At 34.7% G+C, this 21,095-nt stretch overlaps 1 protein-coding gene across 2 annotated transcripts in view; it reads right to left on the bottom strand.

Annotated features, from left to right (window-relative positions):
* Nucleotides 1-6,188: 6,188 nt before the first annotated feature.
* Nucleotides 6,189-21,095, bottom strand: part of LOC150092887 (ubiquitin-conjugating enzyme E2 G1-like) — a 138,923-nt gene continuing 124,016 nt past the window's right edge. Inside the window, exon 6 of one of the 2 annotated variants that reach the window (XM_090413435.1) lies at nt 6,189-7,326. The gene's annotated coding sequence lies outside the window, so the exon portion shown is untranslated. Of the gene's footprint in view, nt 7,327-13,811; nt 13,949-21,095 lie in introns of those variants that run through there. The other variant, XM_090413436.1, reaches the window with a different exon arrangement.

A 21,095-nucleotide genomic window follows, 5' to 3' on the forward strand; every position in this document is an offset into this window, starting at 1 on the left:
TAAAATTTTGCTCCTTATTTTCTTTCAGCCTTAAAAATAACACAAATTACCATATTAATAAAATTTTCTAATACGAAAATGGCATGTTAAAAAATGGCTCCACCTAGCACTCAATAAGAAATATCTCCTATAAGAAGATATTTATTATTTCAATTTTTCTTTGAATTACAAAACAATTTACAACAAAAGCATTACACAAACTGTCGATCTCCACCAGAAAATAACATTATCTTCAATGTCAGACCATATTTTGTGGAATCTGCAGAAATTTTTACCATCATTATGTTCATTATTAGCATTATCAAATTTGACTTTATTATGCAATTTTGAGACATGCTGGCTTGTACTTTGGATAGTCATTTGTTTTAAAACCAAAATAAACTATCCAAAGGCTGCAAACTTCTCATTCTTCTCAATAATGCTAGTTTAGCATTTTTTTTTTTTCATAGACTTGAAATGGTCGAACGCAAAAGCGTTATGATTGTTAATCTAAAAGCATCTTAATGATGCTTTTAAGTCAAAGAATCCATCTTTCTCAACGAAACACTTCAATCCAAGGCTCAATTAATCCTACAATCATCAATTTCGTTACCTTTAGATCAATACCTTTAACAAGAAATTTCACAATAAAGTTCTCTTTTTAGATTTGATTTAACACAAACCCTAGATACATGAAAAATATTGAAAAACAATTACAGTATTTCATATTCTGTGGTAATGTCTTCATTATGGAACATCATGTTATCATTACTAGAAAATGTTTAAGAACCTTATTTGTGTTGCAAATACTTTCATTTAAAATAACTTGATAATTTTAATAAAATGAGAAAAAGAATGCAATTTGTCATATTCAAATGGTGATACTTTGAAGATCATTCCTGAAACTCAATACAATTTTTTTTCTCTCTTTTATGAATTTAGAAAACCACTTGAACTTGTCTTTGATGCATGTTTCAACACCCATATCTGTTTGGATAAATTTCATTATAGTCAAATTTTTACTCCACAGTTACTCGGTCTTACACAAAATAGCTTAGTCTAATAACTGATTTTCAAATTCAAACTATATTCTTTCCCAATCTAGTAACTTCCAACAGTTTGTTTACTGTATGGACATTTTCTGCCATAGAACTCCAACTTTCTGCTGAAATGCATATTTCTTCTACCATTTACATCAACTTGCAATTTAAATTTTTAATTCCCATATCTTTTTATTTCACAGATGAATGTAGTCATAACAAATTTGGGTGAAATGATTTTTAAAAAAATTTATTTCACTATTACTCTGCTGTATCACCTCATTATTATAATACTAACTGTGTAACTTCTTCAGATATATTTAGAGTATGAAAATGAATTAATTGAGATGTTGCAGGACAACTTCCTCAAGCAGCACGTGACAGAAGGAATTCTAGGTCAAACAGTGTTAGATTTGATTCAATTGTCAGAAGACATTTCAGTTAAAGACATAACTATTCTGCCTCCGGTTGGTGACAGTGATCATGCAGTATTCACTTGGGAAGTGACTAAGTTTATGGAATGGTCTGTTCAGAAAAGGTTACATGCTGAACTACAAAGCAGGAAATTATGACCAAATGAGGAGTATACTAAGTTCAGTGGAATAGGGATCGGTTGCTGGATGGGAAGAATATCGACTGTGCATGGGAAGCATTTAAACAATACTTAAATGATGCGATATCAGAATGTATCTTGAGAGTTCGAAGAATAAATAGGATAGGAGTAAAATGGATGTAAAAGGATGATGTGGAAGGAATACTGTGTGCATAAGGATGATGTGCATTATGAAAATTATAAGCAACAGGCTAGAATAGTCACAATTGTTGTACAGAAAGCAAAGTCTGAGAAGAACTGTCTCTGCATGCTAAAGACAACCTAAAGAATTCTATAGATATGCTGTAAATAAAAGAAAGAATGAATATGAAAGAATAACTCTTCTAAATGCAGATGGTGTGAGGGTAACAGATGCAGAAAAGGTTGTTCAACTAATGAGTGCCCATTTTGTTAAAAGCAATCAACCTGGTGTACGCAACATTGAGCTCACTGTTACCTCTTTACTGAATGACGAAACTTTGGTGTATGAGAATGATGTATTAGAGCTCTTGGGATATCAGCACATGTGCTAAAAGAGTATTCAGATGAACTTGCTATTCCTTTGACTAGGCTGTTTAATGAGTCTCAGAACAGGAATGATTCCATAGGAATGGAAAAAATGTATGGTAATTTCATTGCACAAAGGTGGTGCAAAGATTGACGTATCCATTGACCAATTAGTATCTCAGGAGTGGTGGTGAAGATTTTGGAAAAACTGGTTAGGGCTCGCATTCAGAAATGGGTTGACTGTGAATCTCCACTTTGCAATGAGCAACATGGCTTTACTAAGGGAGGGTCATGTTTTAGAAATTCAGAAATGGGTTGACTGTGAATCTCCACTTTGCAATGAGCAACATGGCTTTACTAAGGGAGGGTCATGTTTTAGAAATTCAGAAATGGGTTGACTGTGAATCTCTACTTTGCAATGAGCAACATGGCTTTACTAAAGGAAGGTCATGTTTTAGCAACTTGCTCACATTCAATAATGTTACCATTGAACTAGACAAGGGGAATGGATACATAAATGATACTTTTGAATTTTGCTAAGGCTCTTGACAGAGTACAGCATGGCAGACTGTTGCATAAATTGGAGAATATGGGTTTGGGTTATAGAATATTAGCGTAGATGGATGACTGACATATCAACAAAGTGATGGTCTACAGGGGATGTCAGTCTGCAAGATTTAAGGTAACCAGTGGTGTACCACAAGGATCAGTGCTTGGTCCACTGTTATTCAATCTATACATTAATGATATTGGGAAGGATGATAGGTGACATACAGCTATATGCTGATGATGCAAAGATAGGTAGGGTAATCAAGAATGTTGCTGATATGCAGTACTTACAGAACAATTTGAATAGGCTGGAATTGTGGGCATGGGAAAATGGATGGTAGTTCAATGTCTGTAAATGTAAAGTCATTCACTTTGGCATGATTAGATATCCATTGTCATATTATATTGGTGGGATTAGGCTAGAAGAAACTGATGAGCTAGGAATCTTGGCGTGTTAGTAGATAGGAAGTTGAAGTTCAGGGGCCATATGGCAAAGATTGCAAATACAACTCAAAAGATAATTGCAATGCTGAAACGAACATTCACATGTAAATATAAGGATGTCATTTTGCCTCTTTACAAGGTCTCGATAAGACCTCACTTGGACTATTGTGCACAGGTCTGGTCTTTTGCTTTCCGCTGTGATTCTGATATATTGAAGAGAGTACAAAGGAGAGTGTTAAAAATGATATCAGGATTGTGGAATACTGATTATGAAGACAGATGGAGAATTTGTAGACTACAGACACTAGCAAACAGGAGAAAGAGGGGTAATATGAATAAGACTTACAAACTTCTGAAAGGGTCATACAGGATTTCAGTTGATGGAATTTTTCAATTTATGGAGGATGGAGAAAGGACAACAGGGCATCCTTGGAAACTGAGAATGAATGCCACTAAGGAGGAGATGAGGGCTAGATTTTTCTCTCATATGGTGGTGCATGACTGGAATGGATTATTGGATGTTGTGAATGCAAGCAGTGTAGATGAATTCAAGAATAAGTATGATAGCTGGTGCATGTAGTATATGGCCTCCATCGATGAGTCGCTGACTTCCTGGAGGTCTGTCTTAATAATAATATTTTGTGATTATTACCATGCAGATTATTGATTATACACTGCACAAAATGTCGATTAAATGTCAAATATACTGATCATCTAAAAAAAATTCATTTATTTTTATTGTTTGCAACTATGCATGCTCATAGCTTAAAATTATGCAATATACTCAACAAGAAAGCAGCAGCATTGGTTTCAGCATTTTATGAATGACTGATAAATTCTGCTAGGGATCTGATGGGTAGCAAGATCTTAATTATGGTCAGTCTTAGAGTGAAGTAAAAACATTGTAGAGAAATTGATTCTAAAGAGAAAAAGATTCTAAAGCAAAAATATTGTATGAAACATTTTCATCGTTCGGATTTTTTTTTCTTTCTTTATCAATCTAAAACATTGCATGGCATTCAACTTTAACAAACCTTTGAATAATAATTTTCATTTTATATTAAATATGGATGACATAATATGCTCTATACAGCAATTATCAAGGATTTCTATACAAAAAGAATGAGATAATTTGAAATGACAAGTAATGATTCTATAGCAATGCTATAATGGCATCAAATAGTTTCAACTAAAATTAAAGCACTGATTATTCCCTACCCTCAACATATTACGTTTCAATAGATTAACATGTATCTAATGAAACAGCTGACTCTCACCATAAAAAAACTCCTAGGAAACAATACTTATAACAGTGATAGCTTGCTAAAGGAAATTCACTACAAATGATGTGATTTGGTCAGGCCTTTTCAGTGGTTTGTTATAGTGAGAAAGTTCGTTATAGTGTTCTCTATGTCAAGTCTTCAGTATAGTATTTTTTCTATTGTTTAATCTAATTACTGTAATTAGATTTTTTTAAATGCTCAAATACATTTTCAAAATTTATGTTAATATCTATGTTTTTGTGCTCAGATTCTTTAAATAATTCTGTAATATTTCTTAGCTTGACTGATTTTTCAATGATTTTTTTTTAAACACTCTTTCAACAAATATGCCCATTACAGATATGCAGCTCACATGCTCCTCATATTAGTAATTAGTCAAGTTTTAACGAAAGTATTATTTTTATATGTAAATCAGCTAAGGTATGTCTGAACTGCAATGATGAATGCTTTTAATGAAGTGTTGCTTGGTCAGCAGTTAGATTACATTAGCCAAAATCATGTTTGCTTTGGTAAACAGATTTGCCTTAACAATAAAAAAGAATATAGAAATAAAAACAGAAGTATGAAGAAAAAAAAAAAAAAAAAAGAAAGTACACGTCTAATTTTGCTTAAAGCATGCACCTAAGACATTTAAAACAGTGCATATTCAATTTCTGCTGAGTGCATTTTAAAAAAAAGATGCACACACACATACGGAAGCAGGTATCCAAGTAAATTTTATTTCAGTCATCCTATTTTCAACCTATTGGCATAACAAAAAAGCCTGTCTTTGAAGAGTTTAGGTCTGCAGAAGAAAGATCTGATTCAAAAGAAAATAAAGTTTGATTTAGGTCATTAACTAGAACTTCTCCTAGTCGTCTTTTTTTTCCCTCTTGTCCAAGGTCAGAATTATTCACTCTGAAACAGACAGGTAGCGCTTGTTCTCTAGAAAGTAATTCAGCAGTGTAACCAACTCAACTGCAAATACACATATCCACACAATCTCAGTGATGGTGATAAGTGAAGAACCAACCAAGCCTACTACTAAAAAAGAAGACAGCTTACTCCCTTTGGGAATAATAAGGTTAGAGGAATGATTTAATAATTTCATATATTTATATATTAGCGCCACATTAAATGCAGAACCTAACTAACTTAATCACAGTTGAATTTAAAATTCACTGAACTTTATTTTTATTCATTCTTTTTGCTTTAGTTCTGTGGATAAACCCTCCCATAATGTTTATATCTTCAAAAATTGAAACATATGCCAGTAAGTTTTAACCTCTCTTCTTGACCAAAACATTCAAATTTTAGAATGTCAACTATCCATGATTTGGAAACACTACAAAAACTTGAACATCTAAAAACACATTTTCTATACTATTTAAAAACAAAGTATGCCAAGGAAAGCATACACATATAAAAGTGAAAAAAAAATTAGAGAAACTTCCCAAGACATTTAATCACACAGTATACTTGATAAATAAATGGAATGACCTTAAGAAAAATGGTTGGCTAGCTATGCAGATAATGTAGCTCTTTTTTACTTTCCTTTACCCAAATGAGTAAAACCTAAATTTATTTTATTATGATTAATAGTGTATATAAAACAAAATGTAATAAAATTGTAAAATAATCATCACCACAAAGCAAAATTCACATAAATAGCCTAGAATGATGGATAACAGGCTGATCATAATTCCCATCTATTGGACTAATCGAATTCACTATTTCTGATATCTGCAGGCTATAAATTGTGACTTTTGGATTATCCTGTATAAGAAGCAGTAGAATGAGCAGAGTCAACAACAATTAAGGTACTCAGTTTTATTTCAGTTTATATAAAAAAATTAACAAATGAAAGTGATTATGATTTTGCAAATGCATGTTATCAGATATTTCTTCTGATAATAAACTATGAGAAATTTTACATGTAGTTTAAAAGACTAATAATATATGTTTTGTCAGAAGAAATATCTAATAAAATAGCTGAACTAGGACTTTTTGAAACAGTTTTTCAATTCTAAATGCCTGTTATAGTTAATATCTGGCGTAGATATATATAAGTACATAAATACAGATTGCTTAGAGATATTCAAATAATTTTGATGATGCTGTAGAGCAAAAAAGCACCTTTATGAAATGAACATGCATTTCAAATAGAACTTACAAATAAAGCAATACATAAATATGCACATGAGAATTTTAAATTTCTTTTTATACAATATTAGCTTAAAATTATGTAAACTGTATTTGGCAATTCAGTTCTAATTCCTTATAACAGGACAAAGAAAGAAAAAAATAGAATATAAATTAATAATTACTAGTCCAAATATAAGTCAGATTCTTGGTGGTATCTAGTCTGGACCGATGGCAATTTTATTTCAATACATACAGCATCTATGTGAGGCGAAACAACTGTAAAACTGTACAAAGGTGAAGATCAGTGACTGTTTTGTTGAAAGTTTTTAAGGAAGTTTATACAGCATTTAAAACTGTGCACTCTTTTCTGTACAGAACTAACATTGCCCTTCTTGACACAATGCACTTTGCCAAAACGGTAAGCATGAATGTCTCAATCACTCCATAATGTGAACATGGATAGAATCCCACTTGCACTGAAAAGTTCAGATTCTGTGCCAGCAAAAAGTTACCAAGGAAGTATTAGCAAGAAATGACAATAAACAGGGAAAGGGGTAACTTTTTGTTAGCCCACTATAAATCCACTTAAATAAAATATTTAAAAAAAAAAGAAAAAAAAGAACAAACACCTGAGGTATTTAACACTCCATAGGCAGGTTAAATTACTGAAATAAAGACAAATGAGGACATCAGCCAGAATTAGAGAAAAACTGTGAATGTTGCTGGCCAGTCACTGAAGAGGTATTTGGCAGGAAAATTATAAACCTTGCTCCAATCACTTGACACTGTCACACATCCCTTGCTGAACCTATAAAAAAAAAGAAAATTATAACTAAGATATATTTACATATTAAATAAAAATAATAAAGAATCATTATTTTCTCTAGAAAAATGGAGTGAATCTGTAATGTTGAATTATTCATCATCAGTTCTTCATATGGACACTATACTACTAGAAATTAAAAAACCAATAAGCTAAATAATTTTAATCACAGAATTTTGATGTATCTAAGGTACTTCCGATACAATTAAAAATATGAAACATAATATACAATTGGCAGAAAGATTTTTTAAAAAAAAGTGCCACAATAGCTTTAGCAAGGTAACAAACAGTCAACCTATTCCTAATTTAAAAAAAAAAAAAGTATGATCACCTATAAGGAATATAAATGTAAGCAAATCAGATCTATTTAAGATTGAACTCTGCAATTTTTGTAATGTTTCACAAGGAATCTGCTCTTATGTAAGATTTATCTTATTTCGCAAGGACACTTTGCTTAGTAGAGATGGAATTGCTATTATGGAGTTAGAAGACTCATTATTCACACAATACCAATCATATTTCTCTTTGAACTCATTCAATGACAAAGCATTCGCAACCACCTCTGGCAATCCATCATTTTTCTTACACTTGCTCTCAAAACACTTCTAACACCTGAACTCACCAGTTTTGTTGTTTCCACAACAAATCTTTCAATTCTACAAAACAAAGACATTTTTGCACATGCTGCTGCTGCTAACAAAATCATGCATGGTGAAATCACTTGCAATGTTCTATGCATTGATGCTATTGACATACAGTAGTGTAGAGTATAACAAAAACAAGTGTTTGAAACCACAGGAACAAGCAAATGACCCTCACAGGCAAACAAACAACCATCAGGGAACTCCCAACCAATTCTGGCAATCCATTCCACTCACCACTCACTCCTACTAACCATACTCTTACACAACTTCCACAGATGGCTCTTAGTTCTCTATTTGTCATATACTGAAAAACCACAGGAACAAGCAAATGACCTCACAAGTAAACAAACAACCACTCATAAATATAATAGTACAGAAAAACTTACTTGTGGCTAAATATTTTCAAAAACAACTTTCTTTTAGCCCCAAATATCCAGCAAGGCCAGATTGTTCTGGTTAAAGAGACTTGATATAAGATTTATGTCTCTATGACAATAAGTAATATCTTCTAGATTGTCCAAAATAAGACAGACCACAAGAGCAAGGAATTATCATTATTATTATTTTACGGTCGCCATGGAGTCCGGAAACTCATCATGGGGAGATCCAAATCAGCCATCATACACAAATATCCTTCATACCTCTCCTTGAATCCATTCACCATCAGGGAACTCAACCAATTCTGGCAATCCATTCCACTCACCACACAAAACATCTGGTCCATACACTCCTACTAACCATATTCTTACACAACTTCCACAGATGGCTCCTAGTTTTCTATTTGTCATATATTGAAAAAACTCACTTGTATCAATTTTATAAAACCCCTTTAATATCTTAAAAGTTTCTGTCATGTCTGCTCTTTTCCACCTATCAACTAAACTTGTAACCTACAAATGTTCAACCTATTCTCGTAAGGAGTATTCCACAGACCTGTCACCATCTTGGTCACTTGTCTCCAAATCCTTTCTACCACCTCCTGGTCCCCAAGAAACCCAAGTGACCAAATCTGTGCACAGTAGTCAAGATGTGGCTGAATCATAGCCTTATAAAGAGGGATAATAACTTCCTTATCTTTACTTGTATGTTTTTCAACATCCAATTAATTTGTTGAGCTATTTTACCAACTTTTGCAATATGTTCTCTGAACTTCAACTTTGTCCACCACCATTATCCCCAAGTGCCTCCTGGCCTCATCAATTTCCTGCAAATCAATACCATCAATGATACAACATGCAACCTGAAGTTCATAACCTTACATTTTGCAACACTAAATTGACAATCATTAGCCTTTATGCACAATGCCAATTTATTTAAATCATTCTCCAGAATATCTACATCACCGTTATCTACTATCACTCTCCCTAGTTTTGCATCATGCAATAAGGCCTATCACAGGCCTTATGACTAAATCTCCCCCCTCCCCCTCAAATCTTCTGCTATATCATTAATGTACAAATTAAATAGTGGTCCTAGTACAGAATCCTGAAGTACTCCACTAGTCATCATCATTCTCCTAGACTCCACCCCACAATATACTACTCTGTAGTGTCTGTCCATCAGCACCCCCCATCCATGCTACTAGCCTCATATCCATTGCCACTCTCCAGTTTTTGTAACAGTTTTCTATTTGGTATTCTGTCAAATGCCTTGGTAAAGTTCAAGCAGTATCATTATGCAGACATTACCTTTATCCAATTCTGCTGTCACTTTATTTTAAAATGTGAATAAGTTACTAAGAAAGGACCTACCTTTTACAAAGTCATGCTGCCCACTATAGCCTATCACATCCCTATCCACCCACTAATTTTTCCAATACTTTAACAACCACTCCCAATATATTAATTGGTCTGTAGTTTGCTACCTGTTTTGGAGTCACCTTTATGCAATGGTACTATCTTACCCTCTTTCCACTCTCTTAGAACCCTACTAGAGCTGAGACTTAGATTCAACAACTTCATCAGAAGCAATGCCAATTCTCTTGCACATTCATGTAGTACACATGCCATATGCCACGTGCTGATATGCCATCCAGCCCCACTGCTGTGCTCACATTCATATTTTTTAATATGCTGAACACCTGTTCACCTACCTCAATGTCGATATACATCTTTGTAACATCGACTGGATAATACACCTTTGCAAAATGATCACTCAACAACTCAACTATTTCTTTTGGTTCAGCCACTGTCCTACCATGAGCATTGTTTGTTTAGTCATTTTACCATAGTCATTTTCCCTCTTACTTGCTACATAACAAAAAAATCTCTTTTGGGTTTACTTTGGCCTTCCTTACCATACTAGTTACCCGTCTTGCTTGCACTTTGTATTGCTCTCACGAGTATGCTGATCACTTTTTCTTTATATTTCCTCCACAATGTTCTCTCTCTTTTTTTTTTTTTTTCTTTTGCAGCTCTTGCTTTATATCCTCTACTCATCCACTTAATTCCAACTTGGTTTACCCTCAAGCAATCTCTGACCACTTGCCATGCACTATTGACACTCTTTCCTTGCAGCTTCTCAAGCCAAGGCACTGTTCCAAGGTGACTCCTGAGTTTCTCATAATCACCAGCCTTATAATTGAACATAAACCCCTTCTTGACAGAGAACTCCACATGTTTCGCAACTTCCCAGAACAAGACTACATGGTCACTCTCCCCAATTGGAGGGGAGAGTGCCCATGAAAAATAAGTCGAGGAAGCTTGTATTTTGGTGAAAAGAAAAAGGTGGAAATTATTCTGACATCACCTTCGAAAATCAAATGCCATACAGATGTTGAGAAGCTTTAGAATTTTTACAGTATACTCAGATATTCCTTTAACATAAGAAAGTGATACAAGTAATTTCTTCTTCTTCTGCAGAAGAAGCAACAATTCTACACAGTGGTAGGCAAGATTTTCCTTCTGATATTGTTAAACATTTTTGATTGTTATTCATTCTGGATATTTTACCACGCGGTTAGCCTAGTGGCTTTGTGCTTCGCAACCATATGCCTGGGGAAGGAGTGTCCCAGGTTCGATTCCCGTTGTAGACGTAAGAAATTTGAGGATCTTCCTCAGGCATAGCCAAGTTAGCCGGTCTTGGGCGCAGTCAGTAGGGTTTTTTCCGCCAGTTTATCTGGCGTTTTTCATCCCACAAACAGGCAAACCGGCCACATGAACATACGCCTCTACAGTAAAAAAAAATCCACCCCCAGCGGCAGACCAGGCGACTGGTCGGTTGGGAGCAGTACTAACAAAGAGTCGCATCTAAAGTAACACGCGGACCCTGCATGGGAAGTGGGAATAACACATAGTAGAAGAAGAAGAATTCATTCTGGATATTTTAAAATTCACAATAAACTGTACTAACAAACTGAAGGTACAGCAATGGTAAACACCCTTTCATCTCCACTTGCTAATCACTTTATGGAATGAACATCTTAGAACATATCAGTAATATTTCTATGAAATATTACTGATATTTCATTGAAATATTACTGATATAGGATATCAGTAATATAGGAGTGGTGGAACAAGCTACCAACACTCCTATATACTGAGATAGGAGTGTTGGTAGCTTGCTCCACCTTTGCAAGGAGTGCCCTGGTGTTGTACCACCTTACCCCAGTCCTGAAGATACTTTCAGGCGCAAACTTTGTTTGCTCACACTTGGATAAAGGATTAAACTAAATTTATGAAAAAGAAGTAATAAAAAATGTAGATAGAGAAAGCTATGGATCATCAAATGAAAACTTCAGGCTCAGAAAAGTTTATGGATTACGAAGAACCAACTCATGCTAATAAGGAGAAAGCAAGAGATATAATTAAAGAAAATATAATGAAGTTTACTGATTCATGTAGGTGATAACTGTACTAAGATACAGTTATCACCTACATGAAAAGAAAATAACCAGCTTCGAAATCAAGAACGATAGACATGAAAGTGAAATAATGGAAAGCAGGTTACACAATTGCTCCTTCACAGATGAAGACTTCATCAGGTTCATTCAAAATTTAGAAGTTAAAGACTTACCAGTGACACTTCATTAATCATAGCATCTCCTTTCTGCATTGCCTCATTAAATGTATGAGGATTCCACAGGCAAATTAAACAAGAAACTATATGGAAACTTATGCTACGCCATAATATCAGGTTTTTGTTTCTCCAAGAAACACTTCTGCAGATATAAAAAGTTTAACAGATAGATATCCACTTCTTTCTTATTGGTGCTTTGGAAAATTTAACAAGACTGGAGTAGGAGTTCTTATTCTCCCCCCCCCCCCCCTCGGGTCATTTTATAATATCCAAAAGGGATGCAGTAGGGAGAATCTTGACAATTGACTGGAAATGCTGTGGATGTGTAAAAAGATTTATAAATGTTAATGCTCCATCCAATGGAACAGTTATTCGAAAATTTTTCCAGGAATTGGAACCACTACATCATAGCAACTGGAGACTGGAATTGTATTGAAAATCCCAAAATAGGACACCCCAGTGGAAAAGTGGGATATGCACAGTTAAAAACATGTCTCGACAATGCTCAACTAGTAGACATATGGAGGATTCACAATCCTAATCTCCAATCATACACGTACATGAATCAAGGTATTGGTGCTCTTATTAATCAAATTTATATCTCTTCTTCCTTTATAAATAGAATAATCCAGTTCTACTTAAGTTCTACTGCATGGAAAAAATAGAGATCTTTTCTGGACCATGGAGACTTCCACCAAATTTTCCGTTAATCTTTTCAAATAAATTTCAAATTGGAATAATGTTACCTGGAATTGGAAAATTAAAATTCAAAGAAGCAGTAAAGCAGAATATGATGGAATAAAGAAAGGAACAGGCTTTCCTCAAAATGAAAAAGTTGAAAGACCTGTATAAAGAGAGAAGCTGGTTCGTAACAAACCAACGCAATAGTATTAAATGTAGCAACATCATTAGAAACATTAACATAGAGATAGAACTGGAAAGGCAGAAACAAGTAGAAGAAAGAAATTTTAAGATAAGAATACAGCAGCACTTAGCAGATAGTCCTTCAGCTGCATTCTTCAACAGACAATTAACAAAATTTTGCAGAGAAAGGACTATCACTCAAATCTATGTTGATGGAGAAGACATGTCCACCACTCAAGACATCCTTGATTCCATTCAAAAACACTATAAAAATCTGTTTGAAGACAATAGTACTGTTGGAAATTATAACTCCTGGAACATGAATGGCTTTCCTGTTCATATCCAAGATGGGTTTGACAGAGCCATTACAGCATCTGAAGTTACCACAGCCTATAAAGAATTCCAGACAAGAAAATCACTGGAACTTGATGGTCTAGGGATAGAACTTTACTGCAAAGCCTGGGATTTTATTCTTCCCATTCTAGTTACACTATTTAATTCCTTTCTCTCATCAGGACACATACCAAGTGAATTTGTAGCAAGCTATACTGTCCTCATTCCTAAACCTAATAGAGATCACACCTTAATCAGCAGCTGGAGACCTATTTCTCTATCTAATACTGATTACAAATCATTTTTCCACATTATCAATAACAAGCTCAAAGTGGGAATGAGATACATAATTAAAAGAACACAGGTGTATGGAGTACCATGTCGAGAAGTAGAATTTAATCTATTTCTGCTATGTGATCTAATTTGCTTAATTAACACGAAAAAGCAGTTGATGGTAGTGCTATCAGTAGATCTTACTCAAGAATTTGATAATATCCGGCATCCCTTTCTATTCCACATCCTCCAGCAAATTGGTATAGGTAAAAAACTGCTATCCATTATCAAAGGAGACTATGCCAATTCAACCACCCACCTCCTAGTTAATGGGTTCCTGTCAGATCTGGTAAAAATTCGAAAAGGAATCAAACAAGGTTGCCCTCTCAGTCCACTGCTCTATACATTGGTTCTTGGGCCTTTCTTACAGGAAGTCGACAATACACATGCTGTGCGAGGAATAACCATTCCTTCAACTATAAAGGAAATAAGGTATTAGCATATGCCAATGATGTTGTGGAAACTTTGAAGGATTATGATTACATATATATATATTTTTGATATTTTGGAAAAATTCAGCAAAAAAGCAGTGGATTAATTATTAAAGCAGACAAGGCAAAATTAAAAGTTTATGGGACGTGGGATCTTGGAGGCATTCCTTTTGGACTAACCCCTAAGAGAGAACCCCTCATTATACTTGGAATTCCTTTCTCCACTTACCCAATATTATGAGTCCAAGAACTCTGAAATGTTAGAAGACTGGAAAACAGGGCCCCTCTCCTTTTCTTCTAAAGCCATAGTACTCAAAACCATAATCTATTTTTCCTGCTCAAAACAAACAGGAATTTCTTCAACTATCAAAGAAGCATGGAGGATTTGGACTTCCAGTCTTAAAATTCTGCTATTTAAGCATACAGCTTCTAAAATCCATAAAATATTGCAGACCTTCTCCAGTGCTACTTGGGTTTATCTTCCCCTGTTTGGAGTTAATGATTATACAGGTCCAAAAGCTGAGATTGTTCCTGAATACTACAACACTCTGCTTAACTCTAAAACTGCTAAAACATTCTGGAATTGACATTCTTTCCATTAAAAAAAGTAAAATTTGGTTAGATGGGCAACAATATTTTGTTTCATAACTTGAAGTTTCAAGAGTACTCTAATAGGATGGACCTTACTTGGAGAATTGCATATGGCCACCTTCCAGTTCAATACCATCAAATGGAGGTTGTTGTGTCACCTTCTTCCTTATCACAACTATTTTAACCTTTTATGCTATATCTCCGTTATGCACTCAATCGGGTAACACATGGTACCTCTGAGGGACAATGGAATTTCCTCAAGATCGAGGCAGTATCAGAGTGTCTGAGATTTACTCCTCGTAAAACGCCAAGAAATTTATTTCTTTCGCTGTGCCACTTAGCACTATTAGATTATTAATATTAACAACCAAGAGGTAATCTCAGGACAGTACTTAATGATACCTATCAACTCTGCAGACGTGGCCAAAATATACCCTTTTCTAATATCCCGCATAGGTTCGCATTAATATTTTATAAGAGGTGCATCGGATTCCAGAATTCACAGAAAGTCTTTGTTAGAATCAAAAGCAAGGTTTATTAGTTCTCAAAAGTAGATACACTTAATAACATTAATTCAAATCCCACCTTGAGGGAGATCCATACCAAGCATAAAACATTCAAACACTACTATTATGCTTATAACATATTATGTAGCATCTATCTAAAGTAAGAATGCATTATTTATGTGTTATTATCAGTTATTCTAAAACTCCGTAGCTCTGTCAGACTACTCAAGATAACATTCATATCTTTCACAATCTCTTTATAATTTGTCAATTCATCACTCTAAACATATCCCTAATTTCATTCAATATAAAAGCGAACTCTAACACATCGACAGACAATTAGACTAAATTCAATATCCTTCTAAAGTGATAGCAATACAACCTTATCCCATAGCATTAATGTTCCCTTTTTACATATTAACGTGGCACAAATCTTTCATTCATATTCAGTGAAACACAAACAAAATCTACTTATCTTCCTTTTATGGTTCTTTATTGCATCAGAGGTTCACAGGAAACTGGCCTTCTGTGGACAGCCAGACTTGCTTCTTTTCGCAGAGAATACGGCCGCCGAGACCCGTAGCTGCCTATCGGGGTCCCTCTGATACCGAGGCACTCTCACCCTACGCCACCACAAGAGAGAGGAACACACAGGAGATCCAGGAACAAAAAGCCTTGTTTCAGGGTCGCATGACCCTTATATTTCCCTCTTTTCTTCTCAGCATTTCTCGCCCTATTCGATGTCCAGCGAACTCTCACGTGCTATTACGTCACAGGGTCCATCCTGTCCCCCGCTATCGCACGTACGCTGACGTCATGTTGTTTGCTTTGCGCCACCACAAGAGAGAGGAACACACAGGAGATCCAGGAACAAAAAGCCTTGTTTCAGGGTCGCATGACCCTTATATTTCCCTCTTTTCTTCTCAGCATTTCTCGCCCTATTCGATGTCCAGCGAACTCTCACGTGCTATTACGTCACAGGGTCCATCCTGTCCCCCACTATCGCACGTACGCTGATGTCATGTTGTTTGCTTGGGGCGAGCCGCTCCCTTGCATACGGCTCCGTAACCTTTGGATTTGACTTTAACTAACTTTAACTTTGGATTTATTTAACTAATTAGATTACTGAGCCAATATTTCGACCCTGGTCACCAAGGCATATTCATGAGCACAAAGAAATATATTGAGCATATGCACATAGGCACAACACTAGTAGGAAGACAACCAGAGACTAATTGTAAAGGGCAGACGTCTGCAGTCCTACCTATAGAGGACATAAGGATAGACATCAGTTCTCCTTTGTCCCTAATGTCAATCTATTTAAATCATCCTCCAAAATTTTAACATCTTTACTGACTAGTGCTCTACCCAATTCTGCATCATCAGCAAACTGAATATTTCTCATATCATTAACACAGAAATTAAATAGTAGTGACCCAGGTATAGAGTGCCGCAGCTCTCCACTAGCCTCATAGGCCATCTACTGGACTCCACTCCTGGTATTTCTCCATCAACTACACTATATATATAATTTAAAAATCCTCTTTAAAATTATTAAGGTAATTTAAGAGTCAAAGCTAGATAACAGAGATCTCTATAGAGCCTGTATGGAATAAGGAGAACTAAACAAGCCTTCTGACAATGTTTAAGAAACACATGTGAGTGGCCATCACACACCAGCATGTCTTCTGCTCACTATCAAAGATGATGTACTAAAAAAGCATGTTTTTGTTATCATGCTAACAATGCAGCAGATCACTAGTATGCAATTTTTAAAAGTTTCAAGTTCAACCTTGTCAAGATATCAAAGTGCATACTACAAAAACTGGTGCAAGACAATCATGGTGACATTAAGAAACTTTAAGCCACAGGAAGTTTTAAGTTATTGTGACTAAATGAATTAGTTGATACTGAGATTATGATATGTATATTTTATGTACAGCTATATTTTCAGTTGAATAAAAAATATGTAACGTTGTTTGTTTTTTTCTCAAAAATCACTGCTTCAAGCACAGGAGTGCCCAGGCCTACCAAACTGCTGCTCAGAAGACATCATCATCATTATTATTACATGGCACCTCCAGGGAGTCCAAAGCCTCATCGAGGGAGGGTATCTACTCTACAGTTCTGTCTCCACCACTCAATTCACCAACTAAACAAACTGCAACTACAATCATCATCTACTGCCCACTAGTATTTTCCCAGACAAACCACAAACATTCATGCCCATGGCAGAATTCAAACCCACAGCCTTTTGGCTGGAGAGCAGATAAGCTAACCACTTGGCCAAGCAGGCTGGAAAATTGCTTCCCTGGCTTAGAAAAAATATTGCTTTTGACTCAATGTCCATTTCTCACCTTTTTTGTGGTGAGCCTGATTAGAAGGCATATATTTCGATACTGAATGAGCTGTTGGGACTGAGCCAACCAAACTGTATTCTGCACTGGATTAAACCACCAAGAGAATTATGGCACAACATGATAGAATATCATGCTAGTTGGTCTAGTTAAACAAGACTCCCACTTTCTTTAAAAAAAATCAGGGAACCAGAGTGAACAGTGAAAGTTGGCTACTGGAATAAACTCAGTATCAGTAACAAAGAAGTGGGACCTACAAAATAGAAGTATGTTGATATAATTTACATAAAACAAAGAAGACCAAAACACAGGTGAGATAACACTATATTAACAACTATAAGATGTCATTATTCAGACAACATTGATCAGTGAATGAAAGTATAGTTACAGAATTCAACACTACATACAAGGAAAGTTCTTGATTGTCAAGCAATCTCAAGTAGTATGAGGTGGACAAATTTTACAATAGGAACCTGGACAATGACTTACTTGTGCCCACTGTTTCACACAGAAGGTTGTGCTAAAGTATTATGGCACAACATGATAGAATATCATGCTAGTTGGTCTAGTTTCATGCTAGGTTCTTACTATTTCTAAAGTAGTAGGGATGTTTTTGAAGTCATTAGAGAGGGAACTGATATATAAAAAAAAGCTGCATCTTTCTGGAGATCTAAACAGTAACATAAGAATTGAATATCAGACATAACAATTTAGGGAAATGTGGAATAAAAAACACAGAATAATATTGGTAAGTACCTGCTGATTTCAGTTCAGGATATGGAGCAATCATTACTAACACCATGTTCCTTCATAAAGATGTGCAAAAATTCACATGGTAAGAAGATAAGAAACAGTCTAATTTCTGTTACTGTTGAAGATGATATCTTTATGTCAGTTCAGGACATAAGAGTATACAGAGAAATTTGAAATAGAAAGTGATCCCTGGTTATGAGCAAGATAAAAATGAATTTCATAGCGAAAAGAAAAATATGTACAAAAGTTTTAAAAAGAATCAAAGCTCAGCAGCTTTCAGGGATGGACTGTAGACTCAAGCATACAAATATTCAATCAAAAATGAAAATTGTTTGAAGACTATCAAAAAGGTTGGCAAGTCAGTGGCAATATCCAAAGAAAACTGACAGATTCTGCCATGGAGTCACTGAAGCTGCCTTCAAGAATAGGAAAATTTAAACTTCATGGTGGAATCAAAAAAAAAGAGGCAGTCCTGGAAAAGATGAAAGCATATCCAATGTTCCTAGCAAGTCAGCAGTGGACTTCAGAGAAAGAGAAAAATAAGAAAGCTATTAAAGTCATGGCAAAGCTTTAGTAAGAACACAGAAGATAAATATGAAGCTGGAAAACTATTCTAGAGGCTATTGAATGCTTAGAAATGGAAAAATACTGTAAAAGGAATCAGAGATGATAACCGTGATATAAAAAAGGATAATTATTCCAAATGTCTGGAGTAATTATTTTGAAAGATTGTTAAATGAAATAAGAAGAGACAAAATAGTGATATAGAATACTCAAGAAGAATGCATTCAGGAGTGCATATTGATATTTGTTTTTTGAGGGAAAAAACTCATCAGAAATCTGAAAAGCAGCTGTAATAGATGAATTCAACCAATAAAACATGGAAGTTTTATTGTAGCTGCACTACATAATCCAAAAAGCCTGGTCAAAAGGTTACACTCCAGAGTAGAGCTATCATAGTACTCATCAGTTAAAAAAGGAAAATGAAACAATGCAAGAATTATGGAAGAATTTCCTGCTGAGTATTCAAAGGAGGACCATACAGGTTACTAATTCAGGATTATATTATTTCTTCGTCTCCTTGAGGAGAGGCTAAGAAAAACTTGAATAAGTTGGGTTCAAGTCAAAAGGAGTTGGCAGGATCAGCAATTAGGATGTACATCAAATTTTTGTAATGTTCAGCGAATTAACTGAGAAATCAAATACACATGCAAATTTTTTCTTTCCAAAGAGTAAAGCATCCCCCACCCATTTCCTCAAAACAATTGTTTATTAAATTTCTAACAAAACAAAAAATCTTCAGTTGTAAAAATGTGCTCACAGCATTGAGCACATATTTTTATATGGAATATGCTTTAGAACCCTGCATTGTACATGTGATAAAATCTGAGTAGACTTAATTATTGCCTCTGTTTTATTTTATTGTTTTCTTTCTTTTATTGCATACAACATGTTGTAATCATAAAATCTTTATCTCATTACATACATATATGCATCACCATAACCAACCAATTTGTTATGTATAATGTATAATATTTTTTGTGTATATTTTATGTATAATTTTATGTAATATTTTTTATATATAATATTTAAAAAGCAAATACACAAGTTCTGACTTGAAATAAGAATTACTTTTGTAATTTTTCACGTACTGAAACAGTTCACAAACATCATTTATTCAAAAATTCTACCAAGAAAAAAAAAAAAAAAAAAACAGATTCCATAAATATTGATGATTTGCTAAAAATGCTCCTGCCCTGACATGCAAAGGATATACAGTGGAACCTCGGTTGTCGAACTTAATTCGTTCCCGAAGGCTGTTCGAAAACTGAATTGTTCGAAAATGGAAACCATTTTCCCATAAGAATTAATGTAAAATGGATTAATCCATTCCCAAACCCCAGATGATTGTTTATTTAAACCTTTACAACAGTACTTCATGCATAAGATCGTATACAAGCATAATGAAAATGCATAAAATCTTATATAAAAAGAATAAACACAACAAATAGATAAAATGTAGACGAAAATTGATTGTCTTTTTATTTTTGAGTATTGTACAGATAGTTGATTTCGCCATACCGAACTGCATAGAAAGATCCGAGACATGAACGGCATTTTCATGTTTGGATACGATTTCTTTTTTCATCTCTATCGTGGTTCTAACAACTTTTCTTTTCACTTTGCTGCTATCACTATTCTTCTGCTGCCCCATGGTGGCTTAATTAATAATAATTTATGGAAAAAAAAAAAAATCAAGAAAACTCACTGCAAATTCAAGCAGGTGTCTGCACTAGATGAAAGCTGCCATGTAACTGACACTTTCCAGCCATACAGTTCAGCATGCAGAGTACGAGGTTGCCGTTTGCCTGTTCGGGAACCGAAATTCTGTTCGGAAACCGGGGCGCTTTTTGTTTGGGAACAGAGGCATTCGACAACCGAGGTTCCACTGTATATATATATATTAAGCAAGTTACACCTGATGATGTAACACACAAAATACAGCTTAGTATGAATATGATGATCTAAAGCACTAATAAAAGGCAAATATATAAGCTTCTGAGCAAAGTTTATATTTCAAGTAATATTTGAAGGCTGCCAGCCTGGTTGCCAAGTAGTTAGTACTTTGCTTTCTGACTAATCAGATCATGGCTTTGAATTCTACTGCTGACATGAATAGTTGTAAATGTCTTTAGATGAAAGATGAATTTTATCATCTGATGTAAACCAATGCACTGCTGCTTACTGAAGGCCTAAAGTGACTTAAAAAAAAAAAAGGTTTTCTGTTTGGCCTCTAGAGCAGGGATTCTAGATTCCTGTTAGCTCACCATGACAAGTTTATACTATTATAAACTAACATTATAATTTTTTTTTTCTTTAATAAAGAAAAGTTTGTATATTTCTAAGCTTTCACAAATCTTTCAG

This window comes from Typopeltis vanoorti, chromosome 24 (assembly GCF_054136105.1).
Source record: "Typopeltis vanoorti isolate ZY-2024b chromosome 24, IOZ_Tvanoo_1.0, whole genome shotgun sequence".
In the NCBI taxonomy this organism is placed as follows: domain Eukaryota; kingdom Metazoa; phylum Arthropoda; class Arachnida; order Uropygi; family Thelyphonidae; genus Typopeltis; species Typopeltis vanoorti.